Source organism: Solea senegalensis, unplaced genomic scaffold (genome assembly GCF_019176455.1).
Source record: "Solea senegalensis isolate Sse05_10M unplaced genomic scaffold, IFAPA_SoseM_1 scf7180000015973, whole genome shotgun sequence".
Taxonomy (NCBI): domain Eukaryota; kingdom Metazoa; phylum Chordata; class Actinopteri; order Pleuronectiformes; family Soleidae; genus Solea; species Solea senegalensis.
Genome location: NW_025321533.1, coordinates 1 through 15102, shown reverse-complemented (window position 1 = coordinate 15102; position 15102 = coordinate 1). Strand labels below are relative to the sequence as shown.

The 15102-nt window shown below is 46.4% G+C and overlaps 7 non-coding genes across 7 annotated transcripts; 5 read left to right on the top strand and 2 right to left on the bottom strand.

Annotated features, from left to right (window-relative positions):
* Positions 1-6677: 6677 nt before the first annotated feature.
* LOC122762686 lies at positions 6678-6790 on the top strand. Its single transcript, XR_006358752.1, has one exon. It is a non-coding gene; the product is annotated as a U5 spliceosomal RNA (small nuclear RNA).
* A 182-nt stretch (positions 6791-6972) lies between these two features.
* Positions 6973-7165, top strand: LOC122762692. The gene has a single exon (XR_006358757.1). It is a non-coding gene; the product is annotated as a U2 spliceosomal RNA (small nuclear RNA).
* A 121-nt stretch (positions 7166-7286) lies between these two features.
* Positions 7287-7405, bottom strand: LOC122762685. The gene has a single exon (XR_006358751.1). It is a non-coding gene; the product is annotated as a 5S ribosomal RNA (ribosomal RNA).
* Positions 7406-13252: 5847 nt separating this feature from the next.
* LOC122762688 lies at positions 13253-13371 on the bottom strand. Its single transcript, XR_006358754.1, has one exon. It is a non-coding gene; the product is annotated as a 5S ribosomal RNA (ribosomal RNA).
* A 426-nt stretch (positions 13372-13797) lies between these two features.
* On the top strand, positions 13798-13963 carry LOC122762689. The gene has a single exon (XR_006358755.1). It is a non-coding gene; the product is annotated as a U1 spliceosomal RNA (small nuclear RNA).
* A 574-nt stretch (positions 13964-14537) lies between these two features.
* Positions 14538-14650, top strand: LOC122762687. Its single transcript, XR_006358753.1, has one exon. It is a non-coding gene; the product is annotated as a U5 spliceosomal RNA (small nuclear RNA).
* A 182-nt stretch (positions 14651-14832) lies between these two features.
* Positions 14833-15025, top strand: LOC122762691. The gene has a single exon (XR_006358756.1). It is a non-coding gene; the product is annotated as a U2 spliceosomal RNA (small nuclear RNA).
* Positions 15026-15102: the final 77 nt, after the last annotated feature.

Sequence of the window (15102 nt, the reverse complement as noted above, 5' to 3'; positions counted from 1 at the left end):
AAATAAAATAAAATAAAAAATGGAACCAAAATAAAACAAAATAAAAACTAGAACAGAAACAAGAAAAATACAACAAAAATAAAAACAAGAAACCAAACAAAAAAATAAAACAAAATAAAAACTAGAACAGAAACAAGAAAAATACAACAAAAATAAATACAAGAAACAAAGCCAAAAAATACAACAAAATAAAAACTAGAACAGAAACAAGAAAAATACAACAAAAATAAAAAATAGACACACAGAACCTTTTTTTTTTGTTTTTTGTTTTTTGTTTGTTTGTTTTTTTTTGTTTTTGTTTTTTTGAACACACTCTCACACACATAGACAGACAGACACTCATGTCCTCCTGGCCCTGGACGGAAACTTTTTTTTCGGGCTGAAGCCAACCCTCACTTTTATCTTTTTAACCAGCAGCTGTGAGGGAGAGGGCCCATACTTCCGTGGGGTAAGCTTCAAAACAAAGAAAAGGTACACATGAGCTTAGTGAACTTGGACTGTGGTGTGATAGCAATTGCAAGGTTTTATTTTAACTTACCTTTGGATCCCTCTCCTCCTCAGCAGTGTCGTGCGTGGAGGTGGATGGCTCAGAGGTGGAGGGCGTGGAGGTGGAGGGCGCAGAGGTGGAGGACAGAGCGGAAGCAGATGAGGGAGCATGTGTTCCTCTTCTGAGTGACATGCAGACAAAGAGCTCCCTCATCTGCTTCGCTCGTGTCAAGGTGTTGTGAAGGGAGTAGAAACGCTCCTGCGTCCGAACGTCATGGCACATGAAGGTCGCCACATGCTGCCGCACTTCTGAATCATTGGACTCAAAATTCTAGAGAAAAGAAAATGAGGCATTAATGAACAAGTTTCAGTGTGACGAACACAACTGACAGGCCACAAATTGAGCAAATCCTCATCATGTTTTTTTGACACCTACATAGGTCGCCACCGCCGACCTGACGTCCATGAGCGTGGGCGATCCCCTCAAGCCCATCTCTTTCCAGGCCTTCCGGAAATATTTAACCAGATCCTTGGCCTTGCCGCGGCCAAGGGCGGAGAAAAAGTAGGGGTTGGTGGGGACCGCCCGCTGTCGGAGGCGGAGCCACTCGCTGCACCACCCATACTCTTCGCTTGTCAGGTAAATCTGCGCCACACCAAATTTGCGAACGGTCTTGTGCTCCATTACCTGCAGGAGACAAAGTATGACACCGCCAATTTGTAAGTGTGGTGCATGAACAAAAATTGACGTCTAAGTGTTGGGAAAAGTTTGGGAATGAGATTAAACTGATACTTACATTGACCAGGTAGCCCGCCTTCTCATCTCCCACGGCGTCCTTTACCTCTTTGACCTTCATTTTAGTCAGGACGCCTGACCTGTGGCCATATATACAGGAGAGGTAGGCCGCCAGGTACCCGAAGAACCTGTAGCGGGTCCTGGGGTCTCTGGCTGGCGCCTTTCTCATGTCCTCTGTAATTAGAGTAAGAGACAGAAGAGAACCCTTAGACATGCACACTTAAAGGTTTTAGGCTCTGACAAAAAGTGTGTGAGAGAGAAAGAGAGAGAGAGGCAATACAGACTCACCAAGCAATTCAGGCATTTTCGCCCTGGCACTGGGCCAGGGCGAAAATGGGCCAGGTCACTGGGCCAGGTCCTCCTTGGACACCAGCCGCTGCTGCTTGTCCTGTTTAACAAGCGACTGGTGTCCAAGGAGTTTCCTCCCAAGGTCTCTGTACACCTTTCTCAATTCCCTCACGAGGACATTGACCTGGGAGGTTTTAAGGCGGCAGTGCTTGGGCGGCGTGTCCCTCAGGTGTTCCAGGAACGAGATGGCCTGGCCCACATACAGCGCAACTGTCGTTGGGGCCAGGCCAACATTGCGCAGGAGAGCAGGGTAACTGTAGAAAGAAGACCAGTCTGGATTTAGTTTCAGTCACATCTTTCCAATACTTCATCATCATCATCATCAAAACCTAAGCAAAAGACTTGCAAAGAAGGAACATGCTTATCCTCCGTGCATTCACTACTTACAACTTCAGGAGGGGGATGTTGAACAAAAATGTCCAGTCCCAGAGTGCCAGAGAAGGGCAGCCGAGGCAAAGATACTTTATGAAGACCTTGGCCCGGCTGACCTTCGTCTGTGCATTCTCTTTCATTTTTGTAGTTCCCTCGGGACAGTAGGTATACTCGGCATATTCCTCCATGTATGCATCTGAAAAGATGAAACACACATGACGATGAATGTAGTGAGAAAACACTCAACACACACCTGCACACATACACAATGTGTTAAGTCTTACTCATGGAGGTGCCAAACTCAATGGCCCGAATAAACGAGCCCCTGCTTCGGCCAGAGAAGTAGGGCCGCACAGCACGGAAGAGTTTACGTTGGTCACGTGTCCAACGTGACTGCTGGAAAAGCAAAACAAAACATCAATAACACCTCTACCACATGACCACATGTGCTCAATGATTCTACACTAACCTCCTCATTGGCTGTGTCCGCCTCCTCTTCCTCTTCCTCCTCCTCCCTCTTCTTCTTCTGACAGGAGTTGAATAAAGGTAAGTACTTTGGACTTGGGCAAAATGATAATGACAATGAATTACACTACACTATTATCTTCTCACCTGAGGGGGAGAGGAAAGGTGTCGCTGCTTTGCCGCCCTCTTCTTCTTCGGCGGCGGCGGTGGCTGCTGCGGCGGCTCATCTTCCTCCTCCTCCTCCTCTTCCTCCTCCTCCTCAGTCCCAGAGGAGGAGTCTGTCTGCGTTTGGAGCAGGGCAGAGGACCGCCGCCGCTGCTGCTGCGGTGGTTGCTGCTCCTCCTCTTCCTCCTCCTCACTCCCAGATGAGGAGGAGGAGCTAACTGCTGGCTGGGCAGGGGGCTGCGCAAGCAGCTGCTGAAGGCTGGGGCGCTGGCGACGCGGAGCTGCTTTTTGGAATGCTCTCAGCTGTCTCTGAAGAGGGAAAAACAAACAGCAAAAGAAAACAGGACTACAATTATTGACAACGCAATGATTGCATTATTCAAAGAAATTAAACATGGATAGAATCTATAATTGCTATGTTTTTTTCATTCACTCACAGTGAGGTCAGCATTGAGACGTGTCGCCTCGTCCAGCTTCCTCTCGAGCTCTCTGACCCTTGCCCTTGCATTCATGCACGTTCGATTCCTGCAAAGGCCAGACACCCCCTCCTCTGGGTCCTCTTCTGCATCCGAGATGTCCAGTAAGGACACCATCGGAGGTCTGGGATTACTGGCCCTCAAATCGGCCAGCAATTTAAGGGCCGTGCTCCGCTTAATCGACTGAAGTTCCGCCTGAATCCGGCCAGCAGTTAGGTCCTTGTGGGCCCTGATGTGCTTTTCCAGATTCAACATGTAAGGCGCACACAGAGGGACAGAGCAGGGCCCCGGTGGCACTCGGGTCCTCCCTGTTGCCAGGTTGTTAATGATGGCCCTCTCCTTTGGGTTTACCAAATTGTGGCTGAGCCGTAGGTGCTTGGCCACCGACACGAGAACCTTTTTACATTACATTACATGTCATTTAGCAGACGCTTTTATCCAAAGCGACTTACAAAAGTGCATTTAAACATTTGGGTACATATAAGAGCTAGAAGTAAGTAAGAGCTTCAAGTAGAACAAACAATTAAGTGCTAGTCATAAGTGCGATGTACAAGTTTTTTGTTTTTTTTTTTGTTTTTTTTTTCGTCTTAGTCGAGGTAGAGTCGGAAGAAATGTGTTTTTAGTCGGCGTCGGAAGATGTGGAGGCTTTCAGCTGTCCGGATGTCGATGGGGAGGTCGTTCCACCATTTGGGAGCGAGGACAGTGAACAGTCTCGAGTTCTGCGAGTGCCTCTGCGATCCTCTCAGTGAGGGGGCAGCGAGCCGGTTTGTCGATGCAGAGCGGAGTGGGCGGGCTGGGGTGTAGGTTTTGATCATGTCCTGGATGTAGGCTGGACCGGATCCGTTTGTAGCATGGAACGCAAGCACTAGAGTCTTGAAGCGGATGCGAGCAGCTACAGGAAGCCAGTGAAGGGAGCGGAGGAGGGGTGTAGTGTGGGAGAATTTTGGTAAGTTGAAGACCAGTCGAGCTGCTGCATTCTGGATGAGTTGCAGAGGTCGTATGGCGCATGCAGGAAGACCAGCCAGGAGGGAGTTGCAGTAATCCAAGCGTGAGATGACAAGAGCCTGGACCAGAACCTGTGCCGCCTTCTGGGTTAGAAGAGGCCGAATCCTTCGGATGTTGTGCAACATGTATCTGCAAGATCTAGCTGTTGCAGCAATGTTGGCAGTGAGGGAGAGATGGTCGTCAAGTGTCACACCCAGGTTCCTTGCGGTGTGAGAAGGAGTTACCACAGAGTTGTCGAGGGTGATGGTTAGATCTGTGGTGGGAGAGCCCTTTCCTGGGAGAAAAAGAAATTCAGTCTTGTCAAGATTGAGTTTCAGGTGATGGTCAGACATCCACTGAGAGATGTCAGTCAGACAAGCGGTGATCCGTTCTGCTACCTGTGTGTCGGAGCTGGGAAAAGAGAGAATGAGTTGGGTGTCATCGGCGTAGCTGTGATAGGAAAAACCATGAGAGCGAATAACCGAACCAAGAGAGTTGGTGTATAGAGAGAAGAGGAGAGGGCCCAAGACAGAACCCTGAGGGACCCCAGTAGCTAGAGGACAGGGTTTCGACACGGATCCTCTCCAGGTTACTCTGTATGTTCGGTTTTGAAGATAGGATGAGAGTAGGGTAAGTGCAGAGCCTGAGACACCTAGTTCTTGAAGGGAGGAAGTCAGGATCTGGTGGTTAACTGTGTCAAACGCTGCAGAAAGGTCCAAGAGGATGAGCACAGAGGAGAGAGAGGCAGCCCTGGCAGTGTGGAGTTGCTCAGTGACAGCAAGAAGTGCAGTTTCGGTCGAGTGACCTGCTTTAAAACCAGACTGAAGAGGATCAAGAAGGTTGTTCCGGTGAAGGTAGGAGGAGAGTTGATTAAAGATAGCGCGCTCCAGAGTTTTGGAGAGAAAAGGAAGAAGAGAGACAGGTCTGTAGTTATTTACTTCAGACGGGTCAAGGGTGGGTTTTTTAAGGAGGGGGGTCACTCTGGCCTCTTTAAGAGAGTCCGGAAAGCAACCAGATGACAGAGATGTGTTAATGAGGTGGGTGAGGAAAGGAAGAAGATCAGAAGCAATTGACTGAAGAAGGTGAGAGGGGATAGGGTCAAGGGGGCAGGAGGTGGGGCGGGCAGAGGTTATTAGGGAAAGAACTTGATCCTGAGATAGAGGGGAGAAAGAGGATAGAGAAGGAGCTGAATGTGTGGTTGGTAGAGTGGTGAGATCAGGAGGTGGGGTTGAGAAAGAAGAGCGAATGTCATCTACCTTTTTTGTGAAGTAGTTGACAAAGTGAATTGGTAGAAGGGAGGAAGGAGGAGGGGGGGTGGGGGGATCTCCACCCCCATAAACAGCTATTTGTGATCACAACACACTAACCTACTGTACCAATCTATCCATACAGCTCTCTGATGTAAAGAAACAGGTGATCGCAGCCCTCCCTGTTCCAGCCAGTGGTCCCCTGCACCTGCTCGAACCAGGTGACTTTGTGGTCATAAAAGACTTCAGGAGGAAGTCGTGGAGGAACAGGAGGTGGCAAGGTCCGTTCCAGATCCTGCTGACAACCCACACTGCTGTGAAAGTCGCTGAGCAGGCTACCTGGATCCACGCCAGCCACTGCAGAAAGGTTCCAGCACCCCCTGCTGGTTCTCCTGGAAAACTACAAACTCCAGAGGCTGCTAAGTAAGACTTTGCGTTCGTAACAGGCACGCAGGCGACCAAGGGTCCGAAGAAAGAAGACAACAAGTGGCGTGCAGACGTAGTTTCTGTGTCACCTTCGTGGGCGCAAGAAGACCTACACCACACCACAACCTACACGTGTTACACCATTTCACTGTCTTTATTTTTCACCCCTAGAATGCTACAACCGCTATGACACATACATACACAAAAACTGATCCTTACTCAGGATGCTTTCATCCACAAAAACAGCTTGCAACTTTTACCTTAAGGTTTTCCGTTGAATTGTATTCTGTGTGACAACTGATCGTAAACCAGTTGGAATGCTCAGTCTGAAGTTTTGAATACTGTTCTTTTCTCATATTTGATTGTCATCTGGGATTTGTTGTGTTATATTGTGTGTGCATATTTTGTTGATTCTATTGTTGATTGTGTTTTATTGGTTGTTTTTCTCTTCCTCGTTTATCCTTAAGGATAAAAAGGGGGGAAATGTAATGGCATATTGCATGCACACAGATGTTTCTTTAGGTCACACAAGGTTCAGTGGTTAGTTGTTTCTTGGGTCACACGAGGTGTAGAGGGCAATTATAAGTTTCCCATTTCATCTCAAGGTCCCTGTCCTCCCAAGAAACTCCCTGCTCTCTACTGATATCTGCTAGTTTCTCACAACAGTTTATTGGCATCATATCAGACAACTACTCTATCCAATGAACCTTCTGTTCTTCTATATCACGTACACATACTGCTGAAGACATGTTTATATACGCCTTGTTTCTCTCTGCTCAGTGTTGTTCACTTTGCAGACTCTTCGACTCTGTAAACTGTGCTCCTCTGGTTGCAACTCAGATTAAATCAACTTGCTTGTATTCATCCGACTCAGTTCTCGTGCTTCATCTCACTCACAAAAGTTCCCACAACAGTTGACTCTGGTTTCTCTTCAAAATGCACAAGTCTTTCGCCTTTTACTAAAGACTTCCGTGGAGAGGGACGTTCAAGAGTTTAAGTTATTTTTGGTGGGCTTTGCTGTAAGGCTGCGCCCTTTGAGTGTGTCAAATGTCAAGCAGCTGTCTGTCAAGGCTCAGAGGTGCACTTAGGTCAACCTTGGGGCGGAGGTGATCAGCAGCAGCAGCCTTTGTTATGCGCCCTTAAAAACATGGCACCACAACAACTGACTTGTGTGCCAAGATCTTGGGTTGGCCCCAGACACCTGTGGGCCATCGCTTCTCGGCCTTTTGGCTAAGATCAAGTGTAGTATCTGTTCTTATCAGTTTAATATCTGATATGTCCTCTATATGGGGATTAAATATTAAATGCATTTTTGAGCAGTGGGAGGTGAAAACTGGGGCTTGCTCTCTTCACTCCTTGCATTGACCTGGTATTGCAGTGCCACCAGGAACGGTGCACCATTCTCTTTTTTCTGTGAAAAGCAAAGCGAAGCTGAAACCAGAAAGACATCAACCCGTGCCTGTGCGTCAATTTAATTGCGAGCCCATGTTTCTTGTAAGGAAGCAGCAGCAGCAGCAGCGTAAAAGCTTACAGCACCTGGTATTCCCAGGCGGTCTCCCATCCAAGTACTAACCCGGCCCAACCCTGCTTAGCTACCGAGATCAGACGAGATCGGGCGTGCTCAGGGTGGTATGGCCGTAAGCCGAGGGGCTGGCGACAGAGAGTGCCTTTATGGACTAGGCAAGGCCCCTGCTCGTGGAGGGGCATGTTTCTTGTAAGGAAGCAGCAGTGTAAAAGCGTGCAGCGGTGTAAAAGCTTACAGCACCTGGTATTCCCAGGCGGTCTCCCATCCAAGTACTAACTAGGCCCGACCCTGACCCCTTTTTTTTGTTTTTTATTATCAAAAATACTTTCAAAAACATAAATTGACAAACAAGTGCATTAAAAGGTATTTAGAAAAAATTAAATAGAGTACTCATGTACATAAAACAACTGATTAAGGAGAACTGAACTGTAACCATCACAAAAGACAAGCATTAACACAACAAAAAAATGATAATAAAAAAAAATATAAATAAATAAATAAAAATAAAAAAACGGAACAGAAAGTTAGAAGCCAAAAGCTATGTTGTCATCAGTCACAGACTCAAACAATGTTGTCCCACCTGCGAACCTCTCCCGAAAAATGTTTGTGTATGCAGCATGTAGTAGCCGGAAGTGACTTTTGACTGTGCTTGTGAAGAGAAGCCATCTGTCAATGTGCAGATCTTCGTGTAGGATGTAGTTCCTGGCGATGAAAACTGTATGGCGTGCGATGGAGAGCATGATGTTGATTGTTGTCTTGTTGATGCCAGTTGTGCCTTTAGTGATTCCAAATAGCCAAGTCCATTGCCAATCCACAGATGTCATTGTCCTTAGTTTACAGTGGCTGATGAGGAAGGTCCGGACACGATCGATGAAGACCTCACAGATGGGACAAGTGAGAAACAGATGGTCAAAGGTCTCATCGTTCAAATTACAGACAGTGCAAACCCTCCCATAAGCAGTTTTATTTATTTGATGCAAGATGACACCAGTGAAAATGCGTCTGTGCCTTATTTTGAAGTCGGTATTTGTGGCTTGAGGGTGGGCGAAGGGACTTTTCATGTTTTTCCAGATTGACAAAACGTTATGAGCAGGAAAGCGCTTCTGCCAGTAGGACTCTGCTGTGGGTTTTTGAGCTGTTTTCATGAGTAGTGTGCTGTACCAAAACTTAGTATTAAGTTCAGACAGAGTTTTTGAGACCGGGTGAGCACTTGTGCGAAAAACAAGGGCGTCATCCTGCATGCTGCCACTGGTCCTGTAAAAGGCTTGCTGCCAATGGGGGGGGATTGCATCAGAGATTTTTTGACAGATCTGTTCAGTTAATTTTTTGCTATGTCGATTATTTATTCTGAGTCTGCTGACTATTTCATCCACGATTATTTCCCCTTGACTATCAATTAGTCCCGCTAACGTGTGCAGCCCCTCTCGCGACAGAGGGCCGCCAGAGATTGGTCGACCAAGGTGTGTGATGTCAGGATTGTGAAAAAGAGGAAGCTGTAAGAGCTGATGTTTGCTCATTACCCATGTGAGGAGGTGGGGCCTGGCCAACCCCCAAGCCTGCAGAACCTCTTTTGTGAAGGGTGATGGCTGCTCAGTTTGTGATTTAGTTGGAATTTGACATAGATTGTAAATGCCACAACTGCCAATTGAGTTTATTGTTTGGGTGAGTTCATGTTTCCAGAACAGATCTGAGTTATTGTCCAATAGTTTTTTTATTATTTTGACCCTGAAGCAATGTTTCCTGGTTTTTATGTCAATGAGGTTGAGACCTCCATTTGACTGTTTGTTGATTATTGTTTTGTGAGCTATCATATTGCGGCTGCTCCCCCACAGAAAAGTTGATATGGCATTATTTATTTCAGTTAAGGTCTGTTCTGGCAAGTCATAAATTTGTAAAACATGGTTTAATTTTGACAGAATGAGGGAGTTGAGCACCACCACTTTACCTTTGAGTGTAAGCTTCCTCATCTTCCACATTCCAAAGGTTTTTTTAATTTTTTCAAGCACCTCATGCCAAGTCTGATCCCTGGCAGCCACTCCGTCACAGCCGAGGTACACACCCAGGACCCTCACACAGGCCTTTTCCTCCCTGAACTGCCATCGGCCTGGTGACCTTGCCACCGCACCACAGTACATTATTGTCGACTTTTTTTCATTTATTTTGGCACCAGAGGCCGCACAGTAATTATCTATAATATCGAGAGCAACATTAAGGCTCTTCTCGTCCTTGACCATTATATTTGTATCATCTGCATAGGAGATCATTTTACAGACAGCTCCGTTGTCTGCTCGTATGCCTTGGATTGACTGATTTTGGTTTATTAGGAGGGCGAGGGGCTCGGCCACCAGGCTATACAGAAGAGAAGATAGGGGACATCCTTGTCTGATTGATCGGTTTATTTTGATTTTTGGGGTTAGAAGACCATTGATTTTGACTTGACTGTGCGCGTTGTTGTATAAAACCTGAATTGTTTTTATGAAACTTTGACCAAAGCCAAACTGTTTAAGAGTGGCCCAGAGAAATTCATGTTCCACACGGTCAAAGGCTTTTTCAAAGTCTACGCCCAGATATATTCCACCACTATTTGACATTTGGGAAAGCGCTGACTTGGTGGAAAGAATGGGGTCTGAAATGTCTCTGTTAGGGATGCTGTAGGCTTGTGCTTGGTGTACAAGCCCTGGAATTACCGTTTTGAGTTTATTTGCGAGTGCTTTGGTCAGAATTTTGTAGTCTGTGTTAAGAAGACTGATTGGCCTATAGTTCTGCAGATTTGTTTTGTCCCCTTTGTTTTTGTACACAATTGTAATTAGGCCAGATGTGAGGGTCTCAGGAGCATAGCCCCGGCTGTCTATTTCCTGAAAAACAGATTGTAACATGGGCGATAATTTGTCCTTAAAGGCTTGAAAAAAATCTGTTGTTAGTCCATCTAACCCCGGACTTTTGTTTTTATGAAGGCCAGAAATGGTCGCTTCAATTTCACTTGTTGTGAGAGGCTGATCACACCAGACTTTGTCTTCAGTACCGAGCTTGTTAGTGATTGCTTTAGTTACCATCTCTTGCTCATACTGACGGACAGGACTACTGGAGTATAGCTGTTGAAAGAAAGAGTGAACCGTTGTTAATATTTCGTCAAGATTTGTGATTGAGTTGCCGTCACTGTTTTTTAATTCCTTGATAGACACTTTGCTCTGCAGTTGTTTCTCCAGTCCCAAAAAATAGGATGTGCACCTTTCACCCTCAACAAATGCTTGTACCCTGCTTCTAGTGATTGCCCCTGCACACTTGATTTTATAATGGTTGGACAGTTGTTCCTTGAGCCATATGTAATTTGTAAGGTCCCTGTTAGGTACCTGGGCAATTTTAGAAAGCTCAACTTCTATTTTCTGTTTTATATCTTTTTCATCTAAATCATTCAACCATCGTTTGTGTTTGCTGTAGTTAATTGAGAGTCTTTTGATGCGTTTTTTTACTTCATCCCACCAGACAAAAGCATCACTAACCCATCGCATTTCTTCAGAGACATTCTGGAGGAAGTTGTTAATTTTTTTAATAAATTGAGGGTCCTGTAATAGACTATTATTGAAGCACCAGACACCTCCATTTTTTTGTTGAAATGTTGGAAATATGGACATTTTGATGAAATTATGATCACTTATGGTGTTTATTTGATAATCGATTGTGCTTATTTTGGAAATGGCGGAAGGACCTGCTAGAGTGAAATCTATTCTGGACTGTTTGAGGGAATTATTGGTTATTTGATGTCTTGAGAATTTAATGACAAATGGGTTAGTGATACGCCATACATCAACCAAGTCATGTTTTTTAATGATGTCTATGAGCAAACCCCTACTTGTATCTTGTTTGAAATGATTGTTCACTGATACATCCATTTTGGTCAGGGCGACATTGAAGTCACCTGTGATAATACATGAGTCAGTTAGCCAGTACTCCAAAGCTTTGAAGAAGAGTTTCCTGTCCCTCTCAACATTGGGAGCGTAGACATTTATAAATCTCAGGTGAGTACCATTACGCCAAGTGTCAATTACTAATAGTCTCCCCTCAGGAGACTTATGAATTTCAGTTATCTTATCAAACACATTTTTTTTTGTTAGGATGGCGACACCACACCTGTTACTTACAGCATTGCTGTAAAATATATTACCCTCCCACAGGTCTTTTAACAGATTGAACGGAGATTCAGACCATTTGGTTTCTTGACGAAACAGTATGTCACAATTGATGGGAGTTAATAAATTCTGTAGTTTTTCTCTATTGCAGAGCCCACAGGCATTCAGCGAGAGAAAGGAGACCATGAGGAGGGTGAATTGAAATAGTGTCGCGTCAGACATGATTATTAACTTTTTTTACTCTGTTTTTCTTGTGATCTTTTTCCATGTTTTCCTTTCATTTGTCTTTTTCTTAGGTTTGAAATCAGTGAGGTGTCCATTTCAAAATCAGAGTCAGCACTTGGGGGGGGCAATTGTGATGAGGTCTTACTGGAGTGGGGAGGGCTGAGTGATGCAGTGCCGGTGGCCGATGCACTCTGCGCTTTTGCAGCCCGCACTGTTTCCTGGTTATCAGTTTTTTTTTTCTGCTGTAGCGCACAGGGGCTCTCAGTAGAGCTCTCCCGCCTCGTGTTTTTCCGAGATTCTGTGGGGTTATCAACCACCTCACAGACGAGACTGGAGGCCACATCAGCTGGCTCACATGTTTGTGCTTCGGTATGCACCATCTCTACCTCCTCCTCTTCCAAGCTGTCTTCACAGCTTACCTCTGCCTCCTCCTCTCCCGAGCTCTCTACACAGCTCATCTGTGCCTGCTCTGCACCTAAGTCTGACTCATTATTTGATTCAGAATAACTATCATTACAAATGCAGTTTTCCTTATTATTGTGGCAAAGCTCACATCTCCTCACAGTTTTAATGCATTCTCTCGCATAATGCCCCTGGACTCCACAGCGGTGACAACAAAATTCTGGACAATCCCGTAGGATGTGTCCTGGCTGTATACACATACGACAGACTTTGACTTGCCGATCATGTATTACTCTAAAATATTCAGGACCAGTGGCAGTCATAAACCTAGCAGAATAAGGGAGTGATTGCACTGTCTGATTGAACTTTACCTTTAAGTATCTTGTCCCATCTGCGATGTTGGTCCCTGGCCACATTCTCCTCTTTATCAGTGACACCGCTGAGACCCCCCATCCGTGTAATTTGTCCAGAATTTCTTTGTCCGTGATGTAGGCCGGGAGGCCTAAGAAATATACCACCAGTTCGTCATTGTCAAGCTTGTTTGCCAAAACAGATGTTGTGCCGATTTTGAAGCCGTCCAGGAGCCTTCTTTTCCCTATAGCGTTGGTCATTGTGACTTCATATTTGTTTTCTCCAGTGTAGCGGCAGGCCATTAAGCCACCACACAACTCCCGCACACACTTTAAAAGTTCCATAATTGTTACTTTCTCCGTACCTTGTAGCTCAATTTGGAGTGTCATGTCCTTATCATATTTTCTTTCATTTTCTTTGCCTTTATCTTCCCGTCCTTTTTCTGTTGTTGCCGTTTCATTTGCCATTTTTCCGTTCAGTGGGTCGTCAACTTGAGGTCCGTCCATAGTCAGCAAAACTTAAAGCGCCCCCGCACAGTGTAAAACACATTGTCGGGGGGAAAACCAGTCTTTTAAATGAACAAAACAAAGAACTAAAGTCGCACAAGACGAGAAAAGGAAGAGAAGTACAAAACAGAGGAGAATAAAGGGGAGAAAACAGGTTGAAAAAAGGAGCCGTGTGCTCGAAATGTTTGTTCCAACCACTTCCTGGTTTGCTTGTGGGCGTGCTCAGGGTGGTATGGCCGTAAGCCGAGGGGCTGGCGACAGAGACTGCCTTTATGGACTAGGCAAGGCCCCTGCTCGCGGAGGGGCATCTTTCTTGTAAGGAAGCAGCTGTGTAAAAGCGTGCAGCGGTGTAAAAGCTTACAGCACCTGGTATTCCGAGGCGGTCTCCCATCCAAGTACTAACCAGGCCCGACCCTGCTTGGCTTCCGAGATCAGACGAGATCGGGCGTGCTCAGGGTGGTATGGCCGTAAGCCGGGGGGTTGGGGACACAGACTGCTTTTATGGATTGGGCAAGGCCCCCTGCGCGTGGAGGGGCTCAAAAGTCAGCCTTTCGGACACACTGCACTTCAGCCTTTATCTCCACCACATGCTACACTCTAGTCCAGTATCGGGAAGCGACACCGGGATGGGCAAGCTGCTGTTGGTGCCGTCATGTCCAGTTGTTGCTGAATCTATAGGAAACGACAGCCAGGTATGCCAGTAAAAAAGGTCGAGTGTTTCCTCTCCAATGTGTGCAGTTTTTCCTCTCCAATGTGTGCTGGAGGTTGAAGTTGAACATAGCACAGCATTAACGAGCAACTGAGTCAAGGCATTGGCCTCTGGGATTATTCATTTCCTGCACCATCAGCCAAAGATCTGTGTCTGGCAACAGCCAACCGGTGTTTGGCGAGTACACCTCATACTTACCTGGCAGGGGAGATACCATGATCAAGAAGGCGGTTCACCCAGGGCGAGGCTCAGCCAATTGCACTCCGGCTGTGTTGACCCCTGCAAATTCCCCAAACGTGGGAGTCTTGATTGCATAATTTTTGCTAGTGTGTGCCCATCTCCAAACTTCTCACGTCCTTGCGGAGCAACATCCCCAGTCTTTCCAAGTTGCTGGGAACGTGATGGTTTTGGGTGTTGTCTTTTAGCTCAAAGCAAATGTCACGCTCCCTTTCCCAACTCTTTGTAGAAGAACTCGATTGTTGGAGATGGATCCATGGCCATCATGCCAAGGGTTAATACTTTGGCGCTTGCTCTGTTCACTCCGTGCAGTGACCTGATGTTGAAGTGATGCCCGGAGCAACTCACCATTTCAGAAGCCCGGATGAGGTGGGAAATGGCCCGGCAGTTTGTACTGCTCGGTGTGATACGGAGCTGCTTTGCTCATGCACTCACGTCTACCACTAAATGTTGGAGGTGTGCCAGTGAGCGAGGAATGTGCCACAGCCTCAGCGACTGATAGAAAACTGCAGCGCACAACCGACAGTAGGAAAGCGCTTCCAAACATGCAGTCAAATCTGGGCGGTTTATTGGCCGACTAAGCAAAAACGTTGAAGGAAGGCCGTCCTAAGGTGGCCGGCCGGCCGGCCGACCGAAACTGTGGTGACTCCGGCGGATAGACTCCTCGGCTGCTCTCCAGGACAGGGGCTACGTTGACTCTGGTTTCTCTTCAAAATGCACAAGTCTTTAGCCTTTTACTAAAGACTTCCGTGGAGAGGGACGTTCAAGAGTTTAAGTTATTTTTGGTGGGCTTTGCTGTAAGGCTGCGCCCTTTGAGTGTGTCAAATGTCAAGCAGCTGTCTGTCAAGGCTCAGAGGTGCACTTAGGTCAACCTTGGGGCGGAGGTGATCAGCAGCAGCAGCCTTTGTTATGCGCCCTTAAAAACATGGCACCACAACAACTGACTTGTGTGCCAAGATCTTGGGTTGGCCCCAGACACCTGTGGGCCATCGCTTCTCGGCCTTTTGGCTAAGATCAAGTGTAGTATCTGTTCTTATCAGTTTAATATCTGATATGTCCTCTATATGGGGATTAAATATTAAATGCATTTTTGAGCAGTGGGGGGTGAAAACTGGGGCTTGCTCTCTTCACTCCTTGCATTGACCTGGTATTGCAGTGCCACCAGGAACGGTGCACCATTCTCTTTTTTCTGTGAAAAGCAAAGCTAAGCTGAAACCAGAAAGACATCAACCCGTGCCTGTGCGTCAATTTAATTGCG